Here is a 12,407-nt window from a genome sequence, read left to right on the forward strand (position 1 = left end):
GACTCCCCAGAGACCCACTCCCCCAAGCCCTGCCTCCTGGCCGCACTCACCGGCCCTGCTGGGAGGTGACTGTGTCTGCCAGGCTGAGCCGGCAGTGCAGCCAGGGCTGGTCCTGGGGCCGGAAATCGCTCTGTCCCTTCAGCAGTGGTGCGATCAGCCAGGCCAAGGCCTGCATCAGCCGGGCTCCCTCAAGACACACTTGCCTGGAGGGGCCCAGCCAAGCCCCCGACACTGTCCCCCTCCCCGCCCAGGCTGAGACTGGCCAGGCTTCTGCACCAGTCCCAGGCGGCTCTGCTCCAGGGAGACAGGCGGGGTCCCACAGGCCTGGAGCCAGAGGTGCACTGGGGTCCTGCCAGGGGGCTGAGAGGAGCAGGGGTGGGGCCAGGGAGGCAGAGAGGAGCCCTCGGCCAGTTGGTGGGCAGGCCGAGAGGAGCAAGTGGTGGGCGGGGGGAGCCAGCGGGGTCTTGGGGTGCAGTGCAAGCAGAGCAGGCCAGGGCCCCTTCTGAGCATGGACCCAGCTCCATGGAGCCACTGGTGCCATTGTAAACCTGGCACGAGTGCTTGCCCAGCTGGGCTTTATCATCTGTTAGAGCTTATCAGCCCTGACTCCCCCAGGTACACCAGTCACACACCTTTTATACCCATTCTGGCCTTGTGAGGGGTAGTCAGCCCATCACAGGTTCAATTTTGTCTAAATGATGTTGGGCCCCAAAGGACATTGTTTTGGAATTTCATTTCATTGCAAATTTCAAAATTTTGGCTTTTTGTCCTGATTCAGGGCAACCAAATATTTTAAAATCTCTATATTTTTCATGGAATGGAAAAATCCATTTTCTGATCATTTTCTTACTTTTAATATTTGCCCTGGATTGTCTTGTTTTGTCCAATTCGCATCCTCATCCTTCAGTGCGAGTTGGATCAGGCTTCTTGAGACGTGCTAAGCATTGGTCTTCATATCACTGTGACACTGGAATAAATCAGCAGAAATGGACTGTCAAGACTGGACGATGCATGTGGATTTCACAGCATGACAAGCAGGACATACAATCTGTGATGATTGTTCCATACATTAGAGATACACTCCAGAGAGTCATTGTCAAACAACCCCTTCTCCTCTCTTCTTGCTGCACTATATCGTCCCCCTCTGGGATATGTTTTCAAAGCATGTCCTGAAGTCTAGCCCCACAGCTTCTACCCACTGCAAGAAGAACTGCTGGCTAGAACCCCAAGCAGAGCTGTGAAAGTGTAGGAATTTATCTCGCTTGTTCTGGATGAACATTAAACCCATTTCTGCCTTTGCCTATGCATGATCCATGATCTTTTACTCTACTTTGAAAAACTACAGCCCTGCCCTGTGTGCATCATTCATCCCTGCCCTGCTCCTTTTGGAGTGGCCGTGCTAAACGCTCCCATTCTGATGTGGTAGCATTTACGCCTGCTTTGCACTAGTGCAAATGGTGACTCGAGGTTCAGGGCAATGATGAACTGGGCCCTTAGTGTGCAAAGCCTCCATTGGACCCGATCCTGCAAGGTGCTGAGGGTGCTCCATCCTGCACAGGATCAGCCCCTTCGAACTCAATGGGAGTCCTACCCACAGGATCAGATCCCTAGTTTGGAAGGTCCCAGGGTCTGGAGGACAAATCACAGAGGCAAACATCCAGCTTTCTGGCCTTGGCTCAACTGGGGAACCTTCCAAGGACTGTTCAAGGCATGACTGGACCAGGCAGCTCTAGCCCGCACAGGAACTGCAAGGGGATTAGCCTGTGGCTCAGTATCCCACCAACCTCAGAGTGGGAGCAGCCTTGCAGAGGATTTGCGTTCTCGGAACTCTCCACCAGTGCCCTCCCTGGCTCCTGACGCACTTATCAGCAGCCCACATTCTTGAGAGGGCTCTAAATTTAACTGCTCTCTGGAATGGCTGGTGGCAGCTTTGGATGATGGGTACCTTTCCTCAGTGTGCTCTTTTCCTTTGCGGGACAGAGAAGGAAAATGCGTGAAAAGACTCCTGGACTCAGCACTGCCTCAAGCTAAGGGCTTGTCTCCACAGAAGATTTTTCTGCTTACACTGGAATAATTATACCAGCATAAAGAAACAGTACCAGTATATATCCTATGAAGGGCAAACAGGTTCTGCTGGTTCTGAGTGAACCTAAGGGCTTACCTCCAGAGAGTTATATGGTTATGAGAGAGGGTGTGCATTTTAAAACGCTATCATTATACCGGTATGACCACCAATGTAGACATGCTTATTCCAGCAGAAGACTGGCCTTTCACCGGTTTAGCTTATGTCATTTGGGAAGGGGTGTATCTAAGCTGAGAAAAGCCCCTAGGATTCTGGAATAAGAGTGTCCACATGTGCAGTGATACCAGTATAACTAGAGCGTTTTAAATTCGCACCTATAATTCTCTCATGTAAACATGCCTGTGATGGGATGTCCACTCCATGCAAGACTGGAAGGGGTTAAGGAGGCTGGGTGCTCAATGAGGCTCAGCTGAATGGGAACAGGAGGGGCCAATATAAACCACAGAAGCTGAGAGCAGAAAGGGACTGCAGGGAATTAGGCTGTCGTCACTCCCTGGGAGAAGGGAAGTAGCTTAGAGTACTCCCTCTGCAGGATAGGAATAATTCCCATTGGCTCCCACCAGGCCCCGTGTGTTGATGGCACAGTGCTAGGAAGCAGATCCTCAGCGCTCTATTGTGCTTCCCTAGCAGATCTCTCTGATTTAACATAAGAACGGCCATACTGGGTCAAACCAATGGTCCATCCAGCCCAATATCCTGTCTTCTGACAGTGGCCAATGCCAGGTGCTTTAGACGTAATGAACAGAACAGGGCAAGTATTGCATGATCCATCCCCTGTCGTCCAATCCCAGCATCTGTCAGTTAGAGAACTAGGGACACTCAGAGCATGGGATTGCATCCCTGACCATCTCAACCAATAGCCGTTGATGGACCTATCCTCCAGGAACTTATCTAGTTCTTTTTTGAATCCACTTATAGTTTTGGCCTTCAGGACATCCCCTGGCAATGAGTTCTACAAGTTGACTGTGCGTTGTGTGAAGAAGTATTTCCTTTTGTTTCTTTAAAACCTGCTGCCTGTTAATTTAGTTGGGTGACCCTTGGTTCTTGTGTTATATGAAGGGAGAAATAACATTTCCGTATTCATGTTCTCCACACCATTCATGATTTTATAGATCTCTATCAAATCCCCTTTAGTCATCTCTTTTCCAAGCTGAAAAATCCCAGCTTTTTTAATCTCTCCTCATATGGAAGCTGTTCCATACCCACAATCATTTTTCTTACCCTTCTCTGTACCTTTTCCATTTCTTATATATCTTTTTTGAGATGGGGTGATCAGACCAGCAGACAGTATTCTAGGTGTTGGTGTACCATGGATTTATAGAGTGGCATTGTGCTATTTTCTGTTTTATTATCTATCCCTTTCCTAATGGTTCCTTACATTCTGTTTGCTTTTTTGACAGCCGGTGCACATTTCTCTCTCTAGCTCCATCTGCATTGCTAATAAACATGAACACAGACAGGACCTTGGTACTGGGGTTTTGATACTTTTCCCCCCACTCACAGTCATCTCCTTACTATTTGTCAGCCACTTTTGAGTGACCCTGCATGCACATCAGCTTTAGACTGTGATCTCGGGGCTGTGTCTTTGTGCCTTGTACATTGCTTTGACTCAGCAAATAATAATAATCCATGTTCTTCCTATGCATCTGAGTCACATGCCAAACAGGGCTCAAGCTTTTATAATGCCCCAGCACTGGGTGGGCCGGTATTCCTTCTGAGATACTGCTGTGTGTGTGTGTGTATGGTAGCGGCTGTTTGTACTGTTTTCTTCTGGCCTTAAAAGGCCCCTCACTAGCTGGAAAGTCTTTTCAATTCATGAAATACTTTGATTATATGAGACACTGCAGTCCTTACAGAATTTCTCCTGGGCTGACACACATGGAGCTCATCCCGCTAGCAAAATAGATACTTATGGATATATCTTTACCTCTCCTGCAAGCCTCTGAGTCAGTGCAGGAGAAGTACCTCCCTTCAATGCAGCTTTAGCTCCCATTGCTCCCTCCTTGCCACGGAGGGCAGCAATGTCATTATCACCTTTAAAAAAGAAAGGTGTTGAAAACATTCAGTGAAGCTGTAGAGGGAATAAATTGTCTATATCCATCCACGTCCTTGGCAGATATGTAGGGGGCTTGCACAGCTCCTTGCTCTGGTGTTCCTTCACAGAAGCAGATTATGCAATGTAAACCAGTAGCCATTTGCTTGAAAGTACAATTCAAAGCAGTGCTAGGCTAACATTAGCTCAGCCCAGTTTGTCTCCTACTGCCTGCATGGCTGAATGCCACGGCAGGACAATTTCCTCATTCCAGGCTTCACAAACAGGTCAGGGTAACAGGTTAGTGGAATCAGCAAAGCAATTAGCAGAACTTTTTGCATTTATCCTACAACAAGACAATGTGCTGAGTTATACACGGTGTATAATTGTCAGAAAACAGATGTGCAGGAGGTCAGACTGGATAATCATGATGATTCCTTCTGGCCTCTATGAGTCTATGAGAAGCTAGCCAGCGGGCAAACACAATTACATAGCCTTAATGGCATTGTGGTATTATTTATTTAAACCACAGTAAAGAGCAGATGATTCTCAACATCACAAGTCAGAAAAGGATCTCTAATGCCCTTCACCCGTGTCGCTATTAGTGTGTCACAGAATTTCCATTATAAACCGTGTTTTTCTGGGGTTAAACTCAACTGTAAATATATGCTGTGCATCTGCCACCTGAGCTGAAGGACAGTCTCCATGAGTACGTCAGGGCCTGTGCAGTTCGGCTGAACAATTCTGATGCTGTCCAGCAGAGGGTAACATTTACACATGGACACACAAGAGTTGGTTCACTGCAAATGACCCTCTGGGATGATAAGATACAGGTGTTTTTTGCCCATAACTCAAAATTAGCTTTGGTTTTTACAATGAGCCAAATGTCCAAAGTGAGGCATTGGCTCTCTTGGTTTATGTATCTGTAAATTATTAAGAGATAGGTTATTACCATACCCAGTCAGTTCCAGGATGTACAAAGAATGCACTTTTAAAATACATGGATCCACATAAGCACTGCCAATGACTTGCCCTCATCTACATCTAGCCACATCATAAACTACTCCACCATTGGGTCTGATTGGACGTGTCTGCTAGGGGCGAGCACAGCAGAAGAAGAGATGGGCTGTTGCCGGTCAATATTAAGGGGTGGTGTGTGGCATAAGCTATTAGCACTGTAACTAGCTCAACCCAATGCAATCAGATTGCTCACAACATTACAGGCACAAGTACTGCAGGTAGCCATTCCATATGTGGAATTTCTGGATGCTCAAACCACAGCCTTGACATTAACATGGCACAATTAAAATAAAACACCACATCCTTGAATCTGTTGATTAAGTGGGAAAGCTCAGCAGGCAGGGTTAAACCCAGAGCTTCTTTAAAAGCCTATTGGAATAGGACACCTAGGGGTTTGGGAAAGATCTCTTCTGTAATTGCAGTTAGCTTGGCTTTTGAGGCTATAATGCCATCTTGTGATCAGATCCAGAAAGTGGGAATTTCAGCACTGCTTAGCTAAAAGCCACTTGGGTTAGGCTGTCTCTTCAAAGAGCTTGAAATGCATAGTTCTCATTCAAATCAGTGGGAAGCAGATGGATAAAGTTACCAAGAGCAACTCAAACAATGTAACAAATTAGGGGCCAAGAGAATGGATGTCATTTGATGGCGCTTTGCCCCTTTGTCACTTTCGGAATGTAGAAACTATTCTTTTCGTAATCAATATCTTTCTCTCCAGTTTCATTTTCTGGCAAAGGAATCAACTTCTGCAAAGTTTAGGAATTTGATTTGCTCCGGTTGCTTTGTGAAGGGGCCGGCTGAACTGACTCTCCAATATGGCAGAGTCCAGTTACATCTGAATTACGAGATGCAGGGTGAAAAGAGTCTGTGGTTTGAAGTGTCCACAGTTATAGAGAAAAGCTATTTTTCTTCCCTGTTTAGCACCGGAGAGCCCATTGCTTGGATCCATTTGAGAGAGGGGAGAATTAGCACAAAATCCACGCTGGCATGATGTTGAAGGGCTAGGAGAATGGGCCCAGGAAACACAGGGCTTATAACACATTCAGCCTTAAACCAGAAACCATAAGTTTGCAGTTTAGTTTGCTTTCTGTTTAACTGTTTCACCACAGCCTTGTGAAATGAGATGTACCGGGCAGTGACAGGCACTTTAGAAATGACTATGGACCCAGTGCTGTTCCCATTGAAGTCAATGGCTAAGCTTCCAGCACTGAGCCCTAAAATTAGTAGGCCGAGCACATAGCCCTGCTGAGACACTCCTTAGGAGGGAGGCTCCCTTGCTTGGGATTCATTTTAAGGCATAGGTGCTGGAACTAGGGGTGCTGTGCAGTGTTTCCTCTAATTTTTCCACACATGTGTGGAATGAATTTGGTTATGTGCAGCATATTGGTGCATATGACAAAATTCATGTGTGGGGGGACTGAGGGTTTCAGAGTGTGTGTGGGGGGCTCTGGGCTGGGGAAGAGGGTTGAGGTACAGGGGGTTGAGGGCTCCGGGGTGGGGCTGGGGATAAGGGGTTTGCGGTGAAGGCTGCCCTGGGGCTCCCATGGGGAGAGAGGACTTCCCCTAGCTCTCTCTCCCCACAGCAGTACCTGGACTAGGAGGGAGAGGCGCCTCTCCCCTGGCTGCGGCAGGTCCGGGCCTGGGCTGGGGCCAGCGGGGAGAGGCGCCTCTCCCCGCCGTGGCAGGTCTGGGGCTGGAGGAAAGCCACCTCTCCCCGCCCCATCTGCGCGGCGCTTAATAGGCTGTTGCGCAGCTCAGAGGGAACTTAGGTGCTTGAAGTGGTTTCCATTATTTACAGGGTTTACTTTTTTGGTTCAGTGTCTCTCAGCATCACCCCCTGTTTCAAGGAAGTTTTCAAGTCTCTGTGGGGATGAAAGGTGTTGCCAGGTACTGTTTGTTTCAATAAGTCACAGATGGCCAGCCAGTGGCTCCGGAGCCACATGTGGCTTTTCCGAAGTTAAAATGAGGCTCCTTGCATAGACACCGACTCCGGGGCTGGAGCCACAGGCGCCAACTTTCCAATGTGCCCGGGGGGGGGGCGGGGGGGAGGTACTCAAGATGCTATATAAGTGAAGAGTGTGATTGGGGTGACATCCAGCATCTCTGCCATTTGGATAGGAAAGCCCACTGCTTTGCCCATGTCACTGTCTATGTGCTCTCTAACACCACACATATGTCCACTATATTCCTTTGCATTGTTTAGGAAATGCCTTTGAAAAGGGTTGAATGTGACACTCCCTCAATTTTAGATCACTCAGCAGCAGTGCTGTCAGGCACACCAGAGGCTGTAATTCCCTTTATGAACATAAGAACATACGAATGGCCATACTGGGTCAGACCAAAGGTCCATCCAGCCCAGTATCCTGTCTACTGACAGTGGCCAATGCCAGGTGCCCCAGAGGGAGCAAACCTAACAGGTAATGATCAAGTGATCTCTCCCCTGCCATCCATCTCCACCCTCAGACAAACAGAGGCTAGGGACACCATTCCTTGCCCATCCTGGCTAATAGCCATTAATGGACTTAACCTCCATGAATTTATCCAGTTCTCTTTTGCACAGAGCTCTTATGCACAAAGCTATGCCTTTCAGCAAGCAAGCAAGCCCCTAGCTCGGCAACAAAATGCACTACGTGCATCACTGAGCTGCACTAGTACTCCTCCATTCTTGTTCCATGCTCAGCATATTGCAAGATGCACCCAGCAGCATCCTCACAGTGCTCAGAGACTCATACTCTCAAGCTTTCAAACAAGTCCAGTTTGTTTTGTTTTGAGGCTTTGTGTTTTCTGATGACTCCACATGGACCTCTAGCTGGGTGCAGGTGCCTTCCTATGCATATCTGATTGCAGGATTAAGGCCTCCAGAGAGATGCACTGAGAAATCCACAGATGGGAATAATTTCAGTATTAGGTTTTATTGAGTCATTTGATAAAATGGGGATAATAAAACTTCCCTACCTCCCCATAGTGTTGGGAAAATTAATTAGTTACTGCTCAAAAAGCACTTAGCAGATGTCAAATGTTATATTTATTTCATGCAGTGTAGTTGCAGCTGTGTCGGTCCCGGGATATTAAAGAGACAAGGTGGGTGAGCTAGTATCTTTTATTGGACAAACTTCTATTGGCAAGAGAGATTAGTTTTCGAGTCACACAGAGCTCTCCTTCAGGTCTGGGAAAGGTACTCTCCCAGTGTTACAGCAAAATGCAAGGTGGAACAGTTTGTTTAGTATAAGTAGTTGGCACATATTGTAATGGGCCATTTAAGGTAGAGTGGCCTATTAACACCTCTGCTATCATAGGACAAAAAGAGGGGGTTAGTGGATTACGTATTGTTGTAATAAACCACCGGATTTATGGTTTATTACAATAATCTGTAAGTAACCGACTAACCTCCTCCCCTTTTTGTCCTACGACTGCAGAGGTCTTACTGGGCCATTCTACCTTGAATGGTCCCTTACAATATGTGCTAGCTGCTTATGCTAAACAATCTCTTCCACCTTGCATTTTGCTGTGACCCTGGGAGTACCTTTCCCAGACCTGAAGGAGAGCTCTGTGTGGCTTGAAAGTGTGTCTCTCACAACAAAAGTTGGTCCAATAAAATATATTACCTCACCCACCTTGTCTCTCTAATCCTTATTTTATGTTTGAAATGTTGGTGTAGCCATGCTGGTCTCAGGAGGTGAGAAAGCCAAGGTCGGGGAGATAATATTTTTTTTGGACCAACTTCAGTTGGTGAAAGAGACAATTTTTCCAGCTCCACAGAGCTCTTCTTCAGGTTTTTATACCACCTCACCCACCTTGTCTCTTATTTTATTCTATGTAGATTTAAAATAACAAGGACCTCTATCCAAGGCTCTACGTGCCCTAACATACTTTATCGTACAGTAAATACAATCTCAGCAGCATTGAAATCGTCACTTCCACGTGAACCTGCTCAGCCAGCCACCTACATCCTTCATAATGTAGGAAACATCCTCAGATTCTCCAGGAGATATCATCTGCGGTATACCTGGAAGCTCACTACATTTAAGCTATTTTGGATCAAGAGTTATCAATGAAATGACTATAAGGTGGGTGCACAACTGGTTGAAAGACTGTACTCAAAGAGTAGTTATCAATAGTTTGCTGTCAAACTGGGAGGACATATCTAGTGGGATCCACAGGGCTCAATCCTGGATCCGATACTATAATATTTTCATTAATGACTTGGATGAATGAGTTTCCAGAGGCTTGCTGATAGTCTAAACTAAAAATTTTCCGCAAACCAAGCCCCTCGCTGCCCCCGGCATAGCTGTTTTTTGTTGGATTTTTCTTTGGCATAAAACTCTACCATAATCACATTCGGGAGCAGCACTTAAATTTGAAGGGTAAGCAAACATGAAAAGGAATAAAATCAAATTATCGAGCTATTTGGAGAGATCAGAAATAATGGAGGGTGTACGGAGGGAGTGGCATGTCATCACATAATAACACTAAAGTCCTCCAGGAAGAGATAATTAGGGAGATATTACTAAGCACTGTCCAGGAAAATGAATTTATTTACATCTCTTCTTTCACGCTCTCCTGAGAACATTTTTTTCACATTACCCATGTAGGGAGCCCATGTGGTCTCCCTCCGAATCAGAGGGTGAGGAGCCACTGTTTCAGACTGAGTGGGTGGAGCCAGGCCAGGCTCACGTCATCCCCCTGAAGGGGAAGGATGGAACAGGAAGTACAAAAGGTAGGGCCTGCCCTTTAGCTCAGTGAGAGCAGCACCAGGGAGGGAGACAGACACAGGCTGCTGGCTGCTCCCTGTGAACCCTGCTGCCGAGTCAGGGGATACCCTGGACGAGGGCAAACCTGACCCAGAGGAGGGACTCAGAGGAACTGGAGGAGCCGGGCAGCGAGCCAATCCCGAGTGAGCCCAACACTGAGGGAAAGCTGGAGCTACCGGGACTACCGGCGGCTGAATATCCCGATGAGTTGGAGGAACCAGAGGGACCCACTGGAGAGACCGGGCAGGAAGTAGCCCAGGGACGGAATTGGACAGGGCGGTGAGTTGGTGTTTGGTCAGCATGTTGCGGACGGATCCCTGCTGACCCAGTGGTGGGCCCCTCTGCCCCCCCATGACTGTCTGGGCCCTGGGCCAGAACACAGTGGAGTTGGCTGGGCCTGTGTTCCCCTACCTCTGCAACCCTGCCTCGGGGTGGCAAAATCCCGATAAAGTGTCACAGACTCTTGCTGACGCTCCCCTGCCTGAGCGGCGCACCACAGACTCTTGCTGGCGCTCCCCTGCTCGAGGGGCATGTCGCAGACTCTTGCTGGCACTCCCCTGCCTGAGGGGTGCTTCGCGGACTCTTGCCAGCGCTCCCCTGCCTGAGGGGTGTGTCACCAACTCTTGCCGGTACTCCCGTGTTGCGCCAACTGCGACGTCATACCTCCCTCCACTAGTTCCCCGTCGACAGAGAGGTGTGACTAGGGTCTTTTGGCGAGGCAGTAGCTCCCCACCACCGCCAGCGGCTCAGCAGAACAACTGAGACCTTGCTACAACCCACAAGGAAGGTATGAGGTCTGGATTGGGAGGAGAGGGCTCCACCACAGGATTTCTGTTTTAGAAAGTAAACTGCAATCGGAAAGATTGAGAACCTCTCAACCAATTTATAGATCACTTTCTGTGTAGTGGGGTCTTGAGAGATCCTTCCACTGACTATGAAGAGACTACTTTGTCACCATTAAACTGTGCATGTTTCATTTGACCCTTGTTGAGCAGGTGCAGCGAGGAGTTGTGAGTAATCTGCTAGGATATTTCAGACTGTCACAGAGAGGCTCTTCCTTTTTATTACTTTATGAATTGGTATTAGGAACCCACAATCTCAGAACTGTCATATGTTACTTAGCAATGCAAACACTCTGTGTACCTGGCTAGTGCTAGTGCACCTGTGTATCTAGCTAGTGCATTGGAGTTCAAAGTGCTGTCCAGAGCGGTCACGTTGGAGCACTCTGGGATAGCTCCTGGAGGCAAATACTGTCTAATTGCATCTGCATTACCGCAAATTTGACCCAGCAAGGTTGATTTTAGCGCTACTCACCTCGCCAGGGAGGAGTACAGAAGTTGATTTTAAGAGCCCTTTAGGTCAACGGAACAGGGTTGGTTGTGTAGACACATTCATTTTAAAATCGACCTAATGTGTCTAAATTCAACCTAACCCCATAGTGTAGACCAGGGCTGTAACATTCAGATCCCGCAGTCAATTCAGCTTGGGCTGTGGTTCTGTTAGACCTCACAAGCTAACTCAAGTTGTGCAAGATCAGAATTAGCACCTGTCTAGCACATGGATGTAACTACATAGATGAAAAGCTAGTAAAGGTCTCACCTAAAGGCCAAGTCTACACTGGGATTCTTGCACTGTTGTAGTACAGACTCCCAATGAGAAACTGCTGAGCTTAAATTAATATGCAAACTAGATACCATTAACTTGGGTTTGAATAGAAACTGGGAGTGGCTGGGTCATTACACATATTGAATCTATTTCCCTGTGTTAAGTATCCTCACACCTTCTTGTCAACTGTCTAAATGGGCCATCTTGATTATCACTACAAAAGTTTTTTTCTCCTGCTGATAATAGCTCATCTTAATTAATTAGCCTCTTACAGTTTGTATGGCAACTTCCACCTTCTCTGTATGTATATATATATCTTCTTACTATATGTTCCATTCTATGCATCCGATGAAGTGGGCTGTAGCCCACGAAAGCTTATGCTCTAATAAATTTGTCAGTCTCTAAGGTGCCACAAGTACTCCTGTTCTTTTTGTGGATACCGACTAACACGGCTGCTACTCTGAAACCTGTAGTACATATACGTAGTTACGCCACAGCAAATATCTACTGCAGATACACTGGACCAGTGCAAACCAGGGCTCTGTAAGTTACTAGGGTGACCTGAACCAGAGCAAGCATCATCTTATACTGTCACAGTGCATGTGTGCGAGGGACTTGCACCATTATGTAGCTATAATGCTACATAAAATCCAAAGTGGCCATGGCCTTTGAATGAATCCTCCAAGGAACATGCATGTCCTGCAGGAAGTGGTGCTGGTGATCCAGTAGGGGGCACTCTTCCCTAGAAATCATTGTTGAAACAGTACCTCAGTATAGCAGGAGGAGGGAACTGTGCTGTTGGAAGTTCCATGTAATAACAAGTAAGGCTAAGATTTTATCATGGATATTTTACGTAAAAGTCAGGGGCAGGTCACGGGCAATAACGAAAAATTCACGGAAGCCTTGACTTTTACTAAAA

The sequence above is a fragment of the Lepidochelys olivacea genome (assembly GCF_965140295.1).
Source record: "Lepidochelys olivacea isolate rLepOli2 genome assembly, chromosome: 8".
NCBI lineage: Eukaryota > Metazoa > Chordata > Testudines > Cheloniidae > Lepidochelys > Lepidochelys olivacea.